A 21,077-nucleotide genomic window follows, 5' to 3' on the forward strand; every position below is an offset into this window, starting at 1 on the left:
TTTTTTCATAGCATTAGTGTGTGGTTATGGAAACCAGATGCTGGGAGAAAGGCTGGATTGAATTGATATGTTGTGAGGTAATTTTACCCCTGGTTATTGTATATGTGAGAGCTGGGGGCCCCATTGAGTCATTGTTTAGGGTTGCATAAGTCACTTCCCATTGTAATGGGGTTGATCGGTCATTTAGTGGAGTGGTGATGGAGAAGAGAGCCTCTGATTTGTTGATTTTATGTTAGGCAAATAACTGTCCCTTGGTGAGAAGGGATGGGACATTTGGAAAGGATATGGGTCCTGGGGCATACATGGGCCAAGTGTACAGATGAGAAGGAAAGATGAAACATTTCTTATTAAACGATTTTCAGTGTGCCATGAGGAAAAAGGACAGATTGTAAAATGAAAGCAAAGGAGTGCTATAGGTAACCAGAATGGTGAATATATTTTTAGTTGGGGACAGAGAAAAGGCATGGCATATGCACTACAATACAATGGAGATTCAGACAGGATGTTATACATGCAGGTTTAGACATGTGCACCACGGTCAGAGTAGAGTAGACAGTGTTTCCCACACTATAACAGTATGACCATGCAAATTAAGAGATATTTGAAGAGGATAAATTAAAGAAATGTGTCCAGGATCACACAAATTGAAAAGGTGTTGCAAGAGTAAAAATGTAATTGTGAGTGCAAATTACAGTAACAAGTATATTAATGTATTAGTGTATAATAATGTACCAAACTCGGTGAATATTTATGGGGAGAAGCAAGGATAAATGAGACAAAAACACTCTTTGGGAAAAATATTGGCAGTGCATACATTGATGCAAAATGTGTATTTAGAATATGGAAGCACTTGCAAAGCGCACTGGGACTAAGGGCACATACAATATGGACAAGAGGCATGGCATACTTAACAGTTGGATTGATTAAACATTATGTTAAATAAGTGTTTTTATAGCAGCACACACCCTTATGGTCTGACTTCTAAGAATAAGAAATTTACTATTTAGGTTTTTTTTCAGGGGTTTGTTCAAGTAGGCTTTGCACAATTATTGAGCATAGCATGGAGTATTATTACATGTGATGAAGTGATTTATTGGGGAAAAATAGAGATGATTAAGGATAGAATCTCTGTCATGATAGGTTTATAGGAAAAGGGGGAATGGCACATACACACTTGCATGCACACACACATACATGCACACATGTGCACATGCATCATGCATGCACATACACATGCATGCACGCACCTGCATAAACACATGTATGTACATACACACACACGCATATACACATATATATGCACATATATGTACACACACTTATATGCACACACGCATACACACATGCATGCACATACACACACATGTATGGATATATACACATGCACACACACATACACACAAACATGCATGCACAAACACATACATGCACACACACTTGTAGGTACACACACACATGCACACATGATGTTATGGAAGCATAGGTGATCAATGAACTATAGGCAATGCATTTAAAAACACACATAGGCAGTCAGAAGAAGGACTTCAATATTGCAATGAGAACACACACGGGATGCTTTGTTTCACATTTAGAGTATTAGATGGAAACATTATGTTTTATTTGAAGCAAAATATAAGAGTAGCTGGTCTTTTGAAGAAAATAAATAAAAGAGGATGTAGATCTGCTTACTTACATCCAGGAGCATTGTCCTCTTGAAACACACGAGCCGACGAGAAAAACAATGGCAGTATTTTATACTACATTTTGTTTTAGGGATTCCTTTGGCAGGTACAGTTGCACTTGGGAAGCAAGTGGGAATGGAAGTGAAACTGTTACCTGAGTTACAGTGACGATAGTGTACTCACTGTTGGCTGTTGTAGGAGAAGAATAAAAAGAAAAAGAATGCTAGGAAAACTTGAGGAAGCCAAGTGAGTTCAGATGAAATTGTCAATGCATGCCATAGAAGGGGCAATATTGACAGGTGGAAAAGGACTGAGAATACAGCAGGCAGTGGGTAGGTCACAGGCAAATAATCATCACCAAATGGACCAAAAAGGGAATGGATTTGTGCTACATGCTAGAAGAATGGGAAATCAAGGGAGAGGTGGTTCACAGAATGAAAAGGGCACTTTTCAGAATATGCAGAATGATTATCAGAATGTGCAAGGACCATCTAACCAAGGGGGACTAGATAGAAGGGGCTCCTCCAGTGTATTGAATATGTGGGATGATAGAGCACATTGTGTGCACATACGGGAGCTACGGATATGTACAAGATGTACAATTCTCAGGAGGGGGACCACTTATCCTCCAGTGTATATCTCACAAACTAAGGAATGGTTTGCCCAGGATCAGACAATGTATCTGACAAGAGCACTCAGAGTACAACAGGTACAGCAGCTAGAGCAAGTACAAAACGGATTCATTCCAGGGGAAATTGCAGCGAGCCCCCATGCAGATTCAGTGATAAGCGAACACAGGACAGGTATTGAAACCCAGGATAGGAGGAAATCCTTTCACAGGAACAGGGGTATGCATGCACCCACAGGACAGCTCACAGGATGACTTAATGTGTTCACGGTTATCAGTGATATCAGACCCCAAGAGGAGTCAAAGGTTAATATGATGGTAGGACGCAAAACCTTTGCTTCATCAGTAGACTTTGGAGCTACACGTTTATGTACAGGGGAGGGAAAGGTGTTAAATGGTGGGAATTGCCATGGGTAATCAGGTTTTTTTTTGAGCTACAAGTTGAGTTCCTTTTTTATTAATGAGTTATCAGTATCTGTAGGAGAGTGTGGCATAATTGAATGTTATTATATTTGTGTTAGACACCAGTTAAATATTTTGGGAAGTGATTGAATGACAAAATGTAACATGATGATTTTATTTATTGACCAAGGGATATTGTGTTTCACTTTTGGAATACACTATTTGAACTTGGATGAATTCATATTGGCATGCAGAGGGCAAATGGCTCTGTGAGGTGTTTTAGTAGAGCCAGAGGGCTTTTTTATCATGATGTGAGCATCTTATTAACATGGTTACCTAGCTTAGTGGGGAGGACTGTGAGGATAATTTGACAAGTTTTTGCACAGACCGTAGATACCTATGGACAAAGAGTGGGACAGACTATCCCTATGAAATTAAAAGTGGGGAAATGGCCATGCTCAAAGGAATGGACAATGAGAGCAGACCATGGAGGACTTGATAGTTCTTGAGGATGGGTCTAGGTTGATTGACGTCACTGATGAAGACATATTTAGACAGGACTCAACAGATGATGAAGTGGTGGTTCTTTAGGAGGACCACATACTGGATAAAAATAAAGAGAAAGGGAAATCCTACAGCGAATGATAAAAATACAGCAGCACTCAGCATATTTACCGGTAGATTTGGAAAGAGATTGCAAAGTGTCCCGTGGACCACAGGCCCTTATCACATGGGTCTATTGAAAACAAATTGGGGAACAAAATAAATGTATACACATGCAAGGGATTATAATATGAAAAATATGAGGGTTTCTGTTTTGATCGAACAAATTAGTGTGAGATGATAACAAACAGTTGACCTTAACAGTATAGGAGCAAGAAGCTCAAAAATAAAAGGTGGACAACAATTCAGGGGATGAAATAAATAAATAAATAAATAAATACATTTTAAAATAAAAATGAATTAATACATGAATGAATGATTGAATGAATGAATGGCTATTAAAGCAGTGAAGAGAACAAGCGGATACGATATTTAGCTTTGTAAACAATAAGCGCAATGAGTGATGTAGATTGTAATATGGATGCCAGAAACAAAATGGTGTCAAAAAACCTTATTCATGCAGAATAATGAATATTCTTTGTCAGCAGTTCACTGTAGATAAGCATGGCTGGGATTGGTATATGTAGAAACCGTGGCAAGAAAAGCAGACAGCGAATGATAGTAGATCAGATAAAGGAGGGTTTTCACGGTACAGACTGCCAAGTGAATTTTGCAGGTCTCGAAAATTAGATAAGGGGCTGCTTCTTGGCAAGCATCTAAGGATTTATAATGAGGCCTGGCTGGATCTCACACAAGCTTAACATACTATGTGTCAGTCAAACCATGCTTGCAAAAAGGAAGTCATGTGGGTTTTGTGATTGATAGGCAAGTAAACCAATGAAAGACGAGGAGGATTTATATTAAAGCATTATGTCATTGAGAAAAAAGTATATAAAAGGCCAAGAAAATGCAGGAGCTGCTACTGCTGCTGCTTCTGGTGTCTTTTGAATCTGTATTAAAGATGGCTTTGAACCAAGTGCCCGGGCATCCGTTTCCAGCTCTGTCTTTGTCTTGTCTCCAGTGCCTAAGTCTGTCAAATGCTATTGGAGGGCGGGGGTCCTCCTGTTCATGCCGCGTGCACAGAATAATGTGAAAGCAATGTCCTTTTTACTATGACTTGGTACTCATCATGTACAAGGCCCACAACTGCTGCTTCTGTTTGCCTTTCACCAGTGTCCTGATCGATTGTCGATGGACCATCTACAAAGACTCCCTCACCTCCCTCTAATGCATCTTCCTTGATGTTCATACTCTCATCTCCTTCTCCCTCATAAGTTACACAATCATGTACAACATCATCAGGTTTCACTGGTTCAGCTAAGAGTGTTGCAGGATTGCCTGTATGACACCTCAGTGGATGTATGGAGGCATTTGACAAGATTACCTCATATCCCAAAGCTCTCTGTGTTGTCAGGGTTGATTTAGATTTTTGCAAGATCGCAAAAATGGCATGTTCTACATACAGTGTCACCAGGCAGTCCATGGTAATGGTTGCAGATTTTTGAACAGCAAAAGCCACTGCCGCTAGTGCTTTCTCACACGGGAAGTACCCTTGCACAACTGGATCTAGGAGTCCACTATAATAAACAAACGGCTTATTCCGCAACAATGTTCTCTAGGTGAGGACTGCTGTCATTACCTCCCCACCATTGGAATGCAAATACAAATAGAATGGCTTCTTCTAATCTGGGGCCACCAAGACTGGAGTATTACTTATCACAGTCTTGAGCTCCTGGAAACAAGTTTTCATTTCTTCTGTCCACTCAATCAGACATTTTCCTTTCTGTACTCCCTTGAGTCCTTGTAACAGGGATCTCATGTAAATGGAGTAGTCAAAAATCCAAGATCTACAATAGATACGCAGATCCAAGAACTGTTGCATCTGTTTTACAGTTGCTCGTTGTGGTGTATTTTGCACAGCAACATCTCCCTCAAGCATTACTTTTCTTCCTGCAGGTGATATTATTTGCCCCAGGTACACTACCAGTCTCTGACAATTCTGTAATTTCTCCTTGTCCACCTTGTATCCCTTCTGAGTGAGCAGAGTGAGAAGCGTGATTGAATCTCCTTGACACTGCTCCTCTGAAGTGCTACATACTAGCAAATCATCAACATACTGTATCACTGTACTGGGCACTTGTAGATTCCCCAAATTCATTTTAACCACCCTATTAGAAATACTCAGGGATTGACAATATCCCTGTGGTAACCTTGTGTGCTGAAATTGTTGATCTCTTTTTGTAAATGCAGTAATGTACTCATAATTAGGGTGCAAAGGAACCAGGAAAATGCATTCTGCAGATCAATTACTGTAAAGTGAGTGGATCCAGTAGGGATGTTACAGAGAATTGTAGCAGGATTTGGAACCACTAGGAACTCAGCTTCAACAATAATATTTAAAGGTAGCAAATCTTGAACCATCCTCCAACTGGACCCTTTCTCCTTTTTCACAGAATAAGTAGCCATGTTACATGGGGACATGGAAGGCTGCATAATGCATTGCTTCCACAATGCCAAATTGCATCACAAATCTGTTCATTCATCTCCCTATACATAGGGTACTGTACCACATGTGACAATATTACACCATGCTTCAATTTTATCCTCATCGCTTCTATGCTCTTCAGCAACCCCACAACATGATGACCACTAGTCCATAGGTGACTAGGCACATTCTCCAAATCTTCCTTCAAACATGGTGATGTAGTTCCAACAATAGACATAGTCTGGGGCATCTCCCTGTGCTCTATTGTTATCTGGCATGGTACACCAACCTCAAAGACCATTTCTCCTGTGTCTGTGGTATCCTCAAACAATTGCTCGTGACACAACTCCCTCAATGGTAGTGCCATTACGTAGTACCTGACTTCTGCGGCCACGAGTATAACTTGGTGGAAATGCACTGGGCTAGTGGGTAATTCAGTGTTTCAACTCTCCGGTGGCTATAAAAGGAATAGAAGGGTGAAGTAAAGTCAGTCATATTAGTTTACAAGTCTGAGATTGAACTGACTCTTTCCCAGCCCTACTGGCCTTTCAGAAGTACTGGACTGTTGACAAACCTTGCAAATTCCCTACAGCCAGACCCAGTGTTCAGAAATCCACATTGAAAAGGTGTAAAGGCACTGTTTCTGTTCTTTTTGTATCTGGATCTTTTTATGCAAAGGGCTGTGCGGGTGAGGAGAGAGGGGGTGTTGTGGTATGTAAAGCTGAATGCAGGAATGTACCTTTCCTGTTCATATATCTTCACCTCTTCTCTTTGAAGCCATACCAATGGCAGTTGAGCGCAGTGCAAATGTCACATACCATCGCATCACACTACAATTTTTGGGCTTTCACAAAGCAAGGCTATCTTTTGTTAACCACCTTCCAGCTTCTTTGCTGTCATTGTATGGCAACTGTGGCTACCACTCTTTCACAAAATTAGTACCTATTGCACCATAAACTAACTGAAATCCAAGCACTGATTGGTGTGTTTCCAAGCTCTACCTTACGGTAATCCAAGTCACCTTGCAGTGTCTATTTTGTGCCATCCCTCTTCATTCTTCCGCCTCTGTAATTCTTTAGTCATGCCACCATGGAAAGGAAGAACAGACTACGTGTAGTTCCTTCTCCCTGTTTCAAGGTGGCCATTCTTTTGTTTACCTTTATTCATTTGATTGAATAGCCACTGTGAAAAGGGAGAAGGGACCACTGTGGGATATTGTCACGACTGGTTTGAGGGCTCACCTGTTTAGGCTTGGTAGGCTTCTTTCTTGTTGGATCTGTCGTCCCGCGTTTCCTGGAGCTGCGGGTCTCGTGGAGATAAGGACGGGCTTCTGCAGACGCTGCACTGTCTGTGGCAGGTAACTTAGAGTTCAGCGTTCAAGTGTGGCAGTTTGTTGGCAACTGCGAGAGCAGTCCTGGATGGAGAGCCGTGGACGCAGGTGGCCGCAGTTGCAGTTGAGGTCCGGAAGCTCTGGAAATCCTGGGCTACTGATTAGGCGGTCCGAGGGCAACCGCAAGAGCAGTCCTGGATGGAGAGTCACGGACGCGGTGCCGCAGTTGCAGTTGAGGTCCAGAAGCCCCGGAAATCCTGCTTAAGCAGCAAGGCGGTCCGAGGGCAACCTCAGGAGCAGTCCTGGATGAAGAGTCGCGGACGCGGTGCCACAGTTGCAGTTGAGGTCCGGAAGCCCCGGAAATCCTGGGCAAGCGGCAAGGCGGTCCAGGGGCAACCACGAGAGCAGTCCTGGATGGAGAGTCGCGGACGCGGTGCCGCAGTTGCTGCTGAGGTCCGGAAGCCCTGGAAATCCTGGGCAAGCGGCAAGGTGGTCCGAGGGCAACCACGAGAGCAGTCCTGGATGGAGAGCCAAGGAAGACACCGTAGCTGAGAACCAGGAAGAGACAAATTAGGCAAAGTTAATTCCTAGGAGCGAGTGCGAGGAACTACACTCGAACAGGGAATTGTGAGCGCATTGACATGCGGAGAACCGAAGGGCCGTGGCGCTTATCTAGGTGCGCTTGAAACTATACCGCTCATCAAGGAGCTGCGCCTGCCATGTTGAGAGAGTGTTGGGAACATTCGGGCATGTTGTCGAACGGACCAGGAGGTCGAAAGGGGGCGGTAGTGCGATTTCATTACAGATATATTTACTCACTCAGCAGTACTTCCCCACATCACCAAGCTGCACTTCAGCAGAAACAGCAAAATGGCTGTGCTGGCTCCTGTGAGCACCACTGCCTCACACCAAAACTGCATTTTGCAGCAAAAAAAAGGATGGTTGCACTGTTTTGCCAAGCGCCATTGGGCAAGGGGAAACAGGGAGCACCCGAGACAGGCTACTATGGGATGTCCTTATTTGTCTTAAAAAAATGGAGACTAAAAGCAGCGCTGCTTTGCTTTAAGCCCAAAATTCCGATTGAAAAGGGGAATATTTCACCTTTAAAATGATGCTGCTCTGATGCTATGTCATGCCCATCCATATTCACATTGTGCTTCATCAGAATAGAGCCTTATTCCTGAATGGCAGGCTGTGCCAGCCAGACCTGAGAAAATCGACAAAAGCTTTCCTTCAGCTACACAGGAAATGCTTTAATTGTGGCTACAAAATGTCCAAGATCAATGCGTCAAAAAGGCCCTGGCTTTCTGGACCTATGTCCATTCCAGTGCATCTATATTTAGACAAAGTGCTGCATACAAAATACTAACTCTGGCTCCAAAGCCATGGAGGAAGTCAGAAGGAAGAGAAAAATGTAATTGGCAAGGACAATACCAGCAGTCACCTCTTGTTTAAAATGTACTTATGCAAAGAAAGAAAAATACTTGTTTAAAAGTGTATGTTGCATAGGGCCCTGTCATTATCTAGCAATGTAAAGAGGGTTGCTGTGAAAGATATATCGGGGGGGGGTTATTCAACAGTCTTTATTCTGATTTATAACAAAAATAAACAAAATAAGGAATTATAAGGCAAGGCAGTGGCTACATGGGGGGAAACCATCCAAACAGGTTTCGGCTGGGGGGATGCTAGCAACTGAAGGACCCCACAGTAGATACTAGACACACAAGTGATAAGTGCTACCTTTCCAGACTTCGGTCTGTGCTCCAGCCTCTGACAATGGGAATTCTGGGACACAGGTATGTGAAAAGAAAATCACACTTGCCTGTGACTTCTACCAGAAGCTTCAAAGAAAATCTCTGTGACAACCCTGGAATGAGGGGGGTAGCCTTGGAGGGATCACCATATATGGAGAACAGACTGAACATTTGCCTCCAAAGACTATTTTTTAATAAAAATGTTAAAGACTTTTATCTCTGCATCAGGACTTTGCAAAAATGTGAAAAGTTAACAGTTTAAATGTGATTTCGTGGTTTATAATTTAAGACATTGTAGCATTCACTGACACCCTGGGAACAGAAATGGTGGAGAATTGGGTATTCCGAGGAAAGTGTACCTGATGCCAATGTAAAATGTAATGCTGACATGCCTGATGGTAATCCAGACACACGTGTAAAGTTACAGAATTTTAGGGCGAATATTTCAAACTCAAAATGACTAAAATGTATTGGAAGGGTGAAACAATGTCTCACAAACTGGAGAGTTGGACTGGAATGGTCTGCACAAAATATGTCACCTGCGTAGGTAATTTGTTAAAATGCTTCAACTCTATAAATGTGCCATTTGTGGCAAAACTGGATTTTAGCTAAAGTAACTGTGGGAGGTTTTGAACATTGTAAAAATCACATCATAAATCTGACATCCTGCCCATGAAATCCAACCAGCTGAGAGTGAGGTGGGGACTATCACCCCTGCCCAACCCAGTGGATTAGAGGCATGCTTAGCTAAGCCTGCCTCACCATATAGTTCTATGATGTCACCATGCATTATAAATAAGAGTCCTTGACAGAACTCTAGACCCACACTCTCTCCTGAATTTCCTTTGCCGGCGTTCCTGATCTCGTACATTCATCTTGCTGATTCCAGATTTTACTACAAGGCCAAAGCATTGCTGACCCTACTCCAGCAAGGCCAAAGCATTGCTGATCCTATACCCAGCAAGGCCATTGATCCAGAAAACGCGCTAAAATCCCATTAAAAGGGGGAAAAGCTGTGGTACCTTTTACATCCTGAAAGCAGACCGGCTTGCTGCCCGCTGCAACCCTATCATCCAGCTGTCCTTGTTATCCGGTGACCAGACCTTTGCCCAGCTGTCTTTTGCCAGGAGGGTCCACTATCCGGTGACCAGAATATTTTGTGACCCGAACCAGTTGACTGTCCAAAATCCCAGACTCAAATGTGGACTGTGGGTATCCCACATCCCATAACACATAGTCTACCCCATCTTGATTTGTCTTTATTCCACTCTCAAAGCAATCCTATCCATAACCTGGTAACTTGTTAAAACTGTGAGAATTATCTGTGCACCCTGCCCTTGACTTTCTAAGTGCTACCGCCATCTCTCTTTTCATTTCTGTCTGGTGTAAATCATAAGCCCTTAGTCATATTTTGAGTAATCAAACTAATTTCCAGTTAAAGTTGAGCGCTGGGGTGACAAGGTTCACTTCGTGAATCAACCTTGGAGCTTACTGTGTTCCTCTTTAACAATATAGTCTAGATAATTTAGTTTAAGTAACATTTGCCTTTCTTTCAAAACCAAAGTTTCATTTTAACTGCTCTATTTTCCTAAAACTGAACCTCATTCCACCCTGAAAATCTCATCCAAATCTTCAGCTGCTACCATCCTTTCACTTTGATATTGTCCCTGTGATATACATCTGTCCCCCAGACCGTAAACAGCATTGCAATTTTCAGTATTTCACCCGTTTTTCTTAAAAACCGTTTGGGTCATTTACAGCTGGAATTGAGAAAATTGCAACTTTCCAAGGAGTCATTTGGTAGCAGCATGTTCTAACTTTTCATTCATTTTCGAATTGTATACTTCTTGTTGATCCATTGCATTATGATTGCTAGTGTTTATGCATTCCTTGTGTGGTGAGAAATCATATTTGCCTCACACATTTAACCGCACATTAATTATTTATTTGTCCATCTCTGAGTGTCACTTCATGCCATTGAAAGGGGTTTAAAATTGATTCTGTTTGCTACCCCTTATTCCTGACTACCTGCTGCTTCTTTCTGTCCACTCAGAATCTGATTAATTGTGGGTTGATTGGATATTACAGGGGGAAACCTTACCATGGGTGCTATCTCTCCTAATTCAAACAGTGCTCCTATTCACTTGTGCTTTGTATATGTTCTGGGGGAAGGTTAACCAAGTGCATTGCTTCCATTTTCATTGTAATTATAACCCATTTGTGATTGCTGCCCCATATTAAAAATTGTATGATTTCTTTTGAATTTTAAAAATAAATAAATATTGCAATTTCATCAACCGGCCTGGTTCATGGTCCATTGTGACCTGGGGTATTTGAAAAAGGGAGTGTGAGACAAATTGTGTACCATCTCAAATTGAATCTGCATAAAATAAAGAGAAAGACATCTCAATTGAGTGCTACATCCTAGGCTGAGACCAAGGTGTGTGTCGTCTAATTGAAATCCTTAACACTATGTGTAGTCCCTTCTCCCATTCCGTGGGTGGCGGCCATTTTAGAAAAATAGTTTTTCAGTTTACGAAACGTGAAGAGTCTCGTAACTGAAAAAAAACAGAAAGCAATATCATTAGTACCGTGGTCTAACGTCGCAGGGGTGATTGGCCGTTAACCAGATCGGGCTCTCGCCAGATGGGCCAGCAGCATCAAAGGCTCAAGTGCTCCGTATTGATCAAGGGCTGCCCCCATTTGCGTGATCACACTCCTCCCCCTTACTCGCGAAGCCCCCAGGCTGCTTTGGAGACAGAGCAATTAAAGATTACATATTAGCATAACTGAAGAGGTTTTGAGAATTGGCCTTCCTCCTGCAGGCATCAGGATAAACAGTCACCTGCATGTATCAATATCATTAGTACCGTGGTCTAACGGGCCAGGGTACTAAATGGCAATATAATCTTAGAGAGGCATGGCATTAACGGTCGGGTAATGCCCCTGGGGTTTCGTTAAGCCCTTGCTTTGCTCAGGCTTCTAACTATGCCCCCCACATTCTCGAGTTATATTGCCTATGTAATTTCCATTGTTATATAGCGCTTCATGTCGGATTCCTCCTGCCTCTAAGTGCTCTTGTAATTGCCAAATGTAATGGCTTTCCATTTATCAACACCAGAAGGGCTGAACTGGCCCTGCTGGGATTCAAAAAGAGCTGACTGGCCTCACATCTGAGTCGAGAGCGAGAACATTACCTAGGAGCTGCCTGCCATGTGCGATATTCCATGATTTGTCTGGGATTAAGCGAGGAAGAGAATTGGTCAACAAGCTGCTTTGAAACGTGAAAATCTGTGTTTTCTAATTCTGGATTTGGCAATTGACCAAGAAAACATATGGCTCTTGGCAAATCTCCATCTCCCTGTGCCTCAAATCATGAATACATATTATACAGTAAATATGTGAAACCCAGCTGTACACTGTGATTTCTAGTGCTGCTTCAATCATTGGATTTTTGTAATTACCAGGCACTTCCTGTAATCCAGTGCCAAACCAACCCATGTCTTTCACGTTATCTCTTGTGTACACCAGTAGCTCATCCAGTCCTTGCCCTTTCTTTGTATTCTGGGATTTGTAGTCGTATTTAAAGCTTTTTATTGTTGTATTAGTTGACAAAATACATGTCTTACACTATATATCAATTACAAAGAACACCCCATACATAACATGTATGCAATATACCATTTTTATTGCACACATAGATAAAATAACTAATTTCCCTTTACATCTCTTTCCCAAAAAAGTGACCACTACGGAGACAATGTACCTTCTTTGAAGGCAAACACATATTTTCCCTGCATTCATGTTGGGGATCAAGGGATGGGATTCCCAGAATGCAAAGATTAAAACCAGGCCTGGACATGGGGCGACATGATCTCTCTGTGGAGACTGAGCACTGCAACATTCGATGTTCAGCAAATCATGTTTGAAATGCCCCTACTTAAATGAATAGTCCGAATAAAGCGTTCTGCTTGGTTCCAAGTCATTTCAACAAATTAAATTACTTTTTTGTAATTTACTTCGTGGATATTATTTCAAAATGTTACTTCGATTCTTTTTTGGGGGGGATTCCCATGCTGCCCTTCTCCTTCCTTACCACCCCCACTCCAAACCCCTCCCCACCCCCTTTTAACCCTTATCCTACATATACAAATACAAAATCGAAGTATTTTGAAGTTATACCACAAAGCAAATTTCAACGAAGATTAACTTTGGGGAAACAACGGGATACCCTATGATTATTCTTGTTGATAGATAGGTCCCTTCTGTCCAAAATATCGACCTGGTATATTGTAAACCAATCTGAAGGGCTTGTTTTGTATGCTTTGTCGCAGGGGTGATTGGCCGTTAACCAGATCGGGCTCTCGCCAGATGGGCCAGCAGCATCAAAGGCTCAAGTGCTCCGTATTGATCAAGGGCTGCCCCCATTTGCGTGATCACACTCCTCCCCCTTACTCGCAAAGCCCCCAGGCTGCTTTGGAGACAGAGCAATTAAAGATTACATATTAGCATAACTGAAGAGGTTTTGAGAATTGGCCTTCCTCCTGCAGGCATCAGGATAAACAGTCACCTGCATGTATCTGGCTGCTTAGGCGCATGGCTTTCTTATCCTACACTAAGAGGGTAATTCATAGAATTTCGCACAAAAGTGGAGCACGCGGCTGGCGCAGTGTCCCCGTGCGATACACTGCGCCAGCCGCGTGCGATAAAATCCATTTCATCGCACAGTGTATTCATGGATTTTAGCCTCCAAAACCAGCCGTGGCGCAGAGTGGCGCAGCGACCCTGCACCAGCGCCAGTTACGCCCCCAAGAACGCCCTCGCGCAAGGAAAAGCCATCAAAATCCCCAATTCATCGCAAATGTCTGCGCTAACCCTGGAATAGTTCACAGGGCTGCCAAACAGCAAATGCCAAGCGGGGAACGTGTACTTCAGGGGTTCGCGTGAATTTTCACACACGATTGTCCTGGGTACGTGTATATCAGGGGTGCGCGTGAAGTAACACACGCGATTCCATCAGAGCACGTGTATTTCAGGGGTGCGCGGGAAGTTCCACACGCGATTGTCCTGGGTATGTGTGTTCCAGGGATGCGCGGGAAGTTTCACACGCGAATTCAGCAGGGTACGTGTATTTCAGGGGTGCGTGGAAGTTCCACACGCAAATTCAGCAGGGTACGTGTATTTCAGGAGTGCGCAGGAAGTGTCACACGAGATTCCATCAGGGCACGTGTATTTCAGGGGTGCGCATGAAGTTTCACACGCAAATTCAGCAGGGTACGTGTCTTTCAGGGGTGCGCGGGAAGTTCCACACGCGAATTCAGCAGGGTACGTGTCTTTCAGGGGTGCGCGGGAAGTTCCACACGCGATCGTCCTGGGTACGTGTATTCCAGGGGTGCGCGGGAAGTATCACACGCAAATTCAGCAGGGTACGTGTATTTCAGGGGTGTGCAGGAAGTGTCACACGCGATTCCATCAGGGCACGTGTATTTCAGGGGTGCGCGTGAAGTTTCACACGCGAATTCAGCAGGGTACGTGTCTTTCAGGGGTGCGCGGGAAGTATCACGCACAAATCCTGCAGGGTACGTGTGTTTCAGGGGTGCGCAGGGAGTACTACACGTGAATTGGCCATGTGGCTCCTCCCAGGTGTTCCCTCTACACCCTCCACGGTCCCTGCAGGCAGCCCACACCACAGGGGACTACCCTGCACCCCTGCTCATGTCCCACAGGAAGCCCATCCACCATGGGCATGCCCCCCATCCCAGCCACATGTCACCTTGCACTACTGATCAACAACGCATGTCTCCCAGCACCCTCACCCCCAGCACTGTGGGGCACCTGCCAGCAGGCCCCCACTCATGTCCAACTCATGTCCCCCTGCACCCCCACACCCCAGCATCCAGGGGCGCCCTCCGCCATGACCCCACTCATGTCTCCCAGCACCCCCACCCACCAGCAGTGCAGGGGCACACTCCACCAGGCCCCCACTCATGTCCAACTCATGTCCCCCTGCACCCCCACCCCCCAGCATCCACGGGCACCCTCCACCAGGCCCCCACTCATGTCTCCCAGCACCTCCACCCCCCCGTAGTGCAGGACACCCTCCACCATGCCCCCACTCATGTCTCCCAGCACCCACACCCCCCAGCAGTGCAGGGCACCCTCCACCATGCCCCCACTCATGTCTCCCAGCACCCCGACCCCCCAGCACTGTGGGGCACCTGACAGAAGGCCCCCACTCATATCCAACTCATGTCCCCCTGCACCCCCACCCCCCAGCATCCAGGGACACCCTCCACCATTCCCCCACTCATGTCTCCCAGCACCCCCACCCCACAGCAGTGCAGGGGCACCCTCCACCAGGCCCCCACTCATGTCCAACTCATGTCCCCCTGCACCCCCACCCCCCAGCATCCAGGGGCACCCTCCACCAGGCCCCCACTCATGTCTCCCAGCACCCCCACCCCCCGGCAGTGCAGGGCACCCTCCACCAGGCCCCCACTCATGTCTCCCAGCACCCCCACCCCCCAGCATCCATGGGCACCCTCCACCAGGCCCCCACTCATGTCCCCCTGCACCCCCACCCCCCGCAGTGCAGGGCACCCTCCACCATGCCCCCACTCATGTCTACCAGCACCCCCATCCCCCAGCAGTGCAGGGCACCCTCCACCAGGCCCCCACTCATGTCTCCCAGCACCCCCACCCCCCAGCATCCAGGGGCACCCTCCACCAAGCCCCCACTCATGTCTCCCAGCACCCCCACCCCCCAGCAGTGCAGGGCACCCTCCACCAGGCCCCCACTCATGTCTCCCAGCACCCCCACCCCCCAGCATCCAGGGGCACCCTCCACCAGGCCCCCACTCATGTCTCCCAGCACCCCCACCCCCCGCAGTGCAGGGCACCCTCCACCATGCCCCCACTCATGTCTCCCATCACCCCCACCCCACAGCAGTGCAGGGCACCCTCCACCAGGCACCCACTCATGTCTCCCAGCACCCCCACCCCACAGCAGTGCAGGGCACCCTCCACCAGGCCCCCACTCATGTCTCCCAGCACCCCCACCCCCCAGCACTGTGGGGCACCTGTCAGCAGGCCCCCACTCATGTCCAACTCATGTCCCCCTGCACCTCCACCCCCCAGCATCCAGGGGCACCCTCCACCATGCCCCCACTCATGTCTCCCAGCACCCCCACCCCCCAGCAGTGCAGGGCACCCTCCACCAGGCCCCCATTCATGTCCCCCTGCATCCCCACCCCCCAGCATCCAGGGGCACCCTCCACCATGCCCCCACTCATGTCTCCCAGCACCCCCACCCCCCAGCAGTGCAGGGCACCCTCCTCCATGCCCCCACTCATGTCTCCCAGCACCCCCACCCCCCAGCAGTGCAGGGCACCCTCCACCATGCCCCCACTCATGTCTCCCAGCAACCCTACCCCCCAGCAGTGCAGGGCACCCTCACCAGGCCCCCACTCATGTTCCCCTACACCCCCACCCCCCAGCATCCAGGGGCACCCTCCACCATGCCCCCACTCATGTCTCCCAGCACCCCCACCCCCCAGCACTGTGGGGCACCCTCCACCAGGCCCCGACTCATGTCCAACTCATGTCCCCCTGCACCCCCACCCCCCAGCATCCAGGGGCACCCTCCACCATGCCCCCACTCATGTCTCCCAGCACCCCCACCCCCCGGCACTGTGGGGTACCTGCCAGCAGGCCCCCACTCATGTCCAACTCATGTCCCCCTGCACCCCCACCCCCCAGCATCCAGGGGCACCCTCCACCATGCCCCCACTCATGTCTCCCAGCACTCCCACCCCCCAGCAGTGCAGGGGCACCCTCCACCATGTATTAAAAGCAACATAAATGGAATCAAAAATAAACAAACGACAATGGGAATTAAAAACAAAAAGCAGCATGTCCGTAAAATAATGTAAAACCACAAATCATAATCCAAAGGAAAGGTGTCCAAAGTCACAGTTCAAAAAAGTAAATCCAAACGTAAATCAAAACCGAAAACCACTGCTCCATGGGTAAATTCGAAATAAAAAAATAAAATCCAACAGTCAACTATATACAGCTTAACCAATTCAGGGTCCATGATCCCAACAGAAGAAATGAAACCTATCTAATAATACTACCTAATTAAAATTATATAGAAAAATGTGGTCCATTGTCCAAAAGATCCAAAAAAAAAGAAAAACCAAAGGAAACCTAACACTAACTACATAACTATTTACAAGGGCAGCGGGCTAGTCCAACGGCTCACTTCGGGATGTTCCGGGCCAGGGCATCATCGAACTCCTGCTCAATGCCCCGGAGGCGATCCTCCTCCATGGTCCCGAGGGTCCGCAGGGCCGATGACATGTTCTCCTCCAACTCCCTGCGGATTGCCTTGAGGCACTCGGCCCGCCTCAGGGCTCTCCGCATGGAGTTCTCCGCCCTGACCATCGTGAGCCGTGACTCTTCCGCCCGCTGCCGCTCCGCATCTATGGCGTGGCCCAACCGCTGCTACAGGGAAGACACTTCCCGTCCTGGGTCCTCCTGCCCTCCGGCCAATGCCTGCCCCTCCGGTGTCGAAGGCCCCGAGACATCATGGCTCCCACCTCATTGCTGCTGCTGCTGTGCCTGTGCCCATGCCCTGGCTCCTGCTGCCTGCACATCCTCTACCGGCCGGGGTGTAGTCGTTGATGTGGCCACCCCTGCTGGACGTCCGACTCCCGACTGTGGCAGGGATGTGTCCTCCACCAGCCTGGCCGCACCGTCAGAGGCAGCTGCACAGGGCACCCAAGTGACAAATGGGTGGAAAGATGGCACGGAGGACGACTGGCACATAGGGTGTTCAGTTGAGGAGGGGGTCAGAACAAGCTCCAGCAAACAGAGGAATCCGGCCTGGGTGACCTGTCCCAGTAGGCCGACGCGGTCAACGAGCCATTCGAGATGACGTGCAGTCTCCTCATGAAAAGACTGCAGGTCACCTCGCATGGCCCGTTGACGCAATGCCACACCAGTCAGGACAGGCTCAACCCGTACCTGGATAGCCACGTCCGCAGGTAGAGGAAGACCAGTTGTTGTAAGCTCATCCCCTGCCTGAAAACGGGTCTGGACGTAGGCATCCCTGCTGGTGCAAGATGATGCAGTGACTGGATCAGGGACAGGATTGCACACAGGCACCTTCGCGGCAGCGTGTGCTGCCTCCTGTCCCTGGTCCTGCACTGCCCCACTAGCACCAGTGGAATCCCCACCTCCAGACCCCGTCTCTGTCGCTTGCACGGCCTCCTCCTCCACCAAACCCCCCACCAACCTGGATGACTCTGTGCCATCTTCCCCCGTTGGGCCCTGTGGGGTCCCAGCTGCCCTTCTGCTGCCGAGGAGTCCAACTCTGACCTCCGCCTCTTGGACCTCCACCCGGCAGCTGCGGCCTGGGACGCGGCACCGGACTCCTCACTCCCCGACGAGATGACAACACGGGAGGGGAGCCGGGCCTTGCGTCTCCGGCTGGCGGTGCGATCCCCGCCGCTGTGCTCCACAGCACCTTCTCTGCCCTCTTCATCAGTTGACGCTGCAGACAGGGAGAAATAAAACACAGGCATCAGGGCACTGTACAATGGACACATACACACATGACAGTTGTACATGAGTGGCATTGGCAAACCTCAGACATGGCATCACAATCGCCAACACACAAGTCATTTCAACTCGCACACATGAGCCATACCACAGCCATATCGCAACAGCCATCACCATCCGTACACATACAACAGCATGAGCAGGCAAAGGTGACCCAGACATCACATGCAACACAGGGAGTGCCCTACACATGCACACACACCACCACACTTGCATGCATGTGTACACCTCTGCCAACTGTCGCAGTGTTCAGATTGGCATCCATGTCACATCTGCCAATCAGGCTTCCACATCCCGCTGTCACATGCATCTATGCTGCATCACTGTTGCACCCTTGTCAAATACACACACATGCACATGTACACAGTGCTGATACATGCAGCTGAAACCAACATCCATGTGTGACATCACGAACATGCCTACTTACATACACATTCATCCAAACATGTGTGCCCACACAACTGCATTTGGCATGCAAGCCTACACACACAAGCACCATCCATGTCTCACACATGAGACACTCGCATGTGTTAGCCTCACGTGCCTGTACACCCCACCCCATACTTGTCCCCATAAAAACACATGTGCAACCTGCACACTACTGGCACATCACCACACGCACAGCTTACAATGATGATGCATGTACACTTACCGCTCGACTCCAGACGGGTCTGCCTCTCATGGACCTGGACGTGGAGCGCTGGGGATATGCGTTCCAGGACCCTCATCTGATCGTCCGACAAGTGGCCCCGGTGCCCCTTAGCATCCGCTGCCTTCAAGAGGCGCCGGGCCTTGTTGAGGGTCCTGGACCTGAAGTCCTCCCAGCGCTTCTTGACATGATGGAATAGTCAGACTGCCACCCCCTCTGCGTTGATGGCAGTCACGATGTCCGTCCAGATCCGAGTCCGTCCTTCCTTGTCGGCGCGCAAACTTCCGAAGAGGGCATTATACTGCCCCAGGACTTGCTCCACCAGGACACCAACTTCGGTAGCAGTGAAGCTGGTGCCCCTCTGCCTCTCTGGCCGGGGGTTGCCAGTGGTGCCAGATGTTGCAGTGCCCGACATGATAACCCCAGAAGCAGGAGTGGGTGGGCAACTGGGTCCTGGGGCTGGTCTGTGGAGCGATGGAATCCCAGTCGGGAGTCATCGGTTCCAGCAGGTCTGGTCACAGCAACAGCACCCCTGGCTGATGTGCAGGCAGCAAATGGCAGGGCACGTGGGCAGTAGGCAATCAGGCAGCAGCAGATGGCAGGTGGGAGCGTGCTCGGGGCTCTGGGGGGCAGTAATTCGGCCTTCTGGGCAGGAGTGTGGTCTTCCTTGTGCTTACGCGTGGCCAGCTTGATACGGAGTGATTTGGCACGTGAAAATCCAGCACGTCTGCGTGTAATTCGAGGAAAGGGCCCTAGCGCGTAAGCGAGTCAGCACACGTACGCAAATTCATTGGCCCAAAGGCCACCAGCGCGTATGCGCGTCTGTGACGTGTGCGCGGGCGTTTCCCTGTACACGAGTGCATGTTACACGTCCAATGACTGCACGTCAGAGTGTCAGCTCGTGTAATTGGAGGATGGGGCCTTAGCGCGTACACGCGGAAGTGACGCTGGACGTGTGGGCATGTTTAAAAGGTACGCCATTTCCTTGTACATGCTTTTCGTGGAGAGCGAGTGGGTGAAATCTGTACTTCTTGTCGGTTCACACGCGATTTACTTCACGGCGTTCCAAGTTCGTACTCCCTGTTACCTCTGACAGCTTTTTCTCTTTTTGTCTTTTTCCTGGGCCTGTTTCCTCAAATAGCGTTCACTTCTCCTGTTGTCCTGTCTCCTCAGACAGCGTACAATTCTTCTTTTGGCGGGGGTGTTGCCAACGCGCACACGCGCGTATTTTTTACGCGATTTTTCCTGGCAGACGGTGAGTCGCACACGTATTTCACATCTGTGCTTGCCCCGTGTGTTGCCTACCCCTTCAGAGGTCAGTCTAGGCTGCGTGTGACATGCATACGTTCATTTTTGTGTTTCTGGTTTCCACAGCGTAGTGCAGGTTATTTTTCCACGCACGTGGTCTAGGAGGGGTTGCGTGCACATTATCTCCTTTTTTTGGGGTGCCTGTGCATTGCGTGACCCGTCATCTTCCCCCAGGGGTCACATACAGCCTTGCTAGAGCACTAGGGTCTGAATTCCATCTAGTACCCTACCCCTTTGACCTCCAATTGCCCAGGACAATAGTTTACTGCAACTCCCATACGCACAACAACATCAGTGCCATGGTTGGGAGGCGAGCACCCGGTAAGGGTGGCAAAGGTGGCCGTGCCACAAGAGGTGGCTGTGGTGGATACGGTAGGGTGGTGGATACGGTAGGGGATGTGGCCGGGACTTGCAGGGTGCCCCTAGCCCCCCATGTGTGGGTGACCAGTCAGGGACACCCATGCCCCCCCCTGGTTGAGGGTAACGTGGCTGACACCATCCCTGCTCAGCCCTTGTTGGACCAGCCCATTGTGGCACCAGACCTGGCACAGGGTGACTCCATGGCTGACTTCCAGGTCAGCAGGTCTAGGCCACGTGTGGCGGTGCACGTTG

This window comes from Ambystoma mexicanum, chromosome 13 (assembly GCF_040938575.1).
Source record: "Ambystoma mexicanum isolate Mex_15411 chromosome 13, UKY_AmexF1_1, whole genome shotgun sequence".
Lineage (NCBI taxonomy): Eukaryota > Metazoa > Chordata > Amphibia > Caudata > Ambystomatidae > Ambystoma > Ambystoma mexicanum.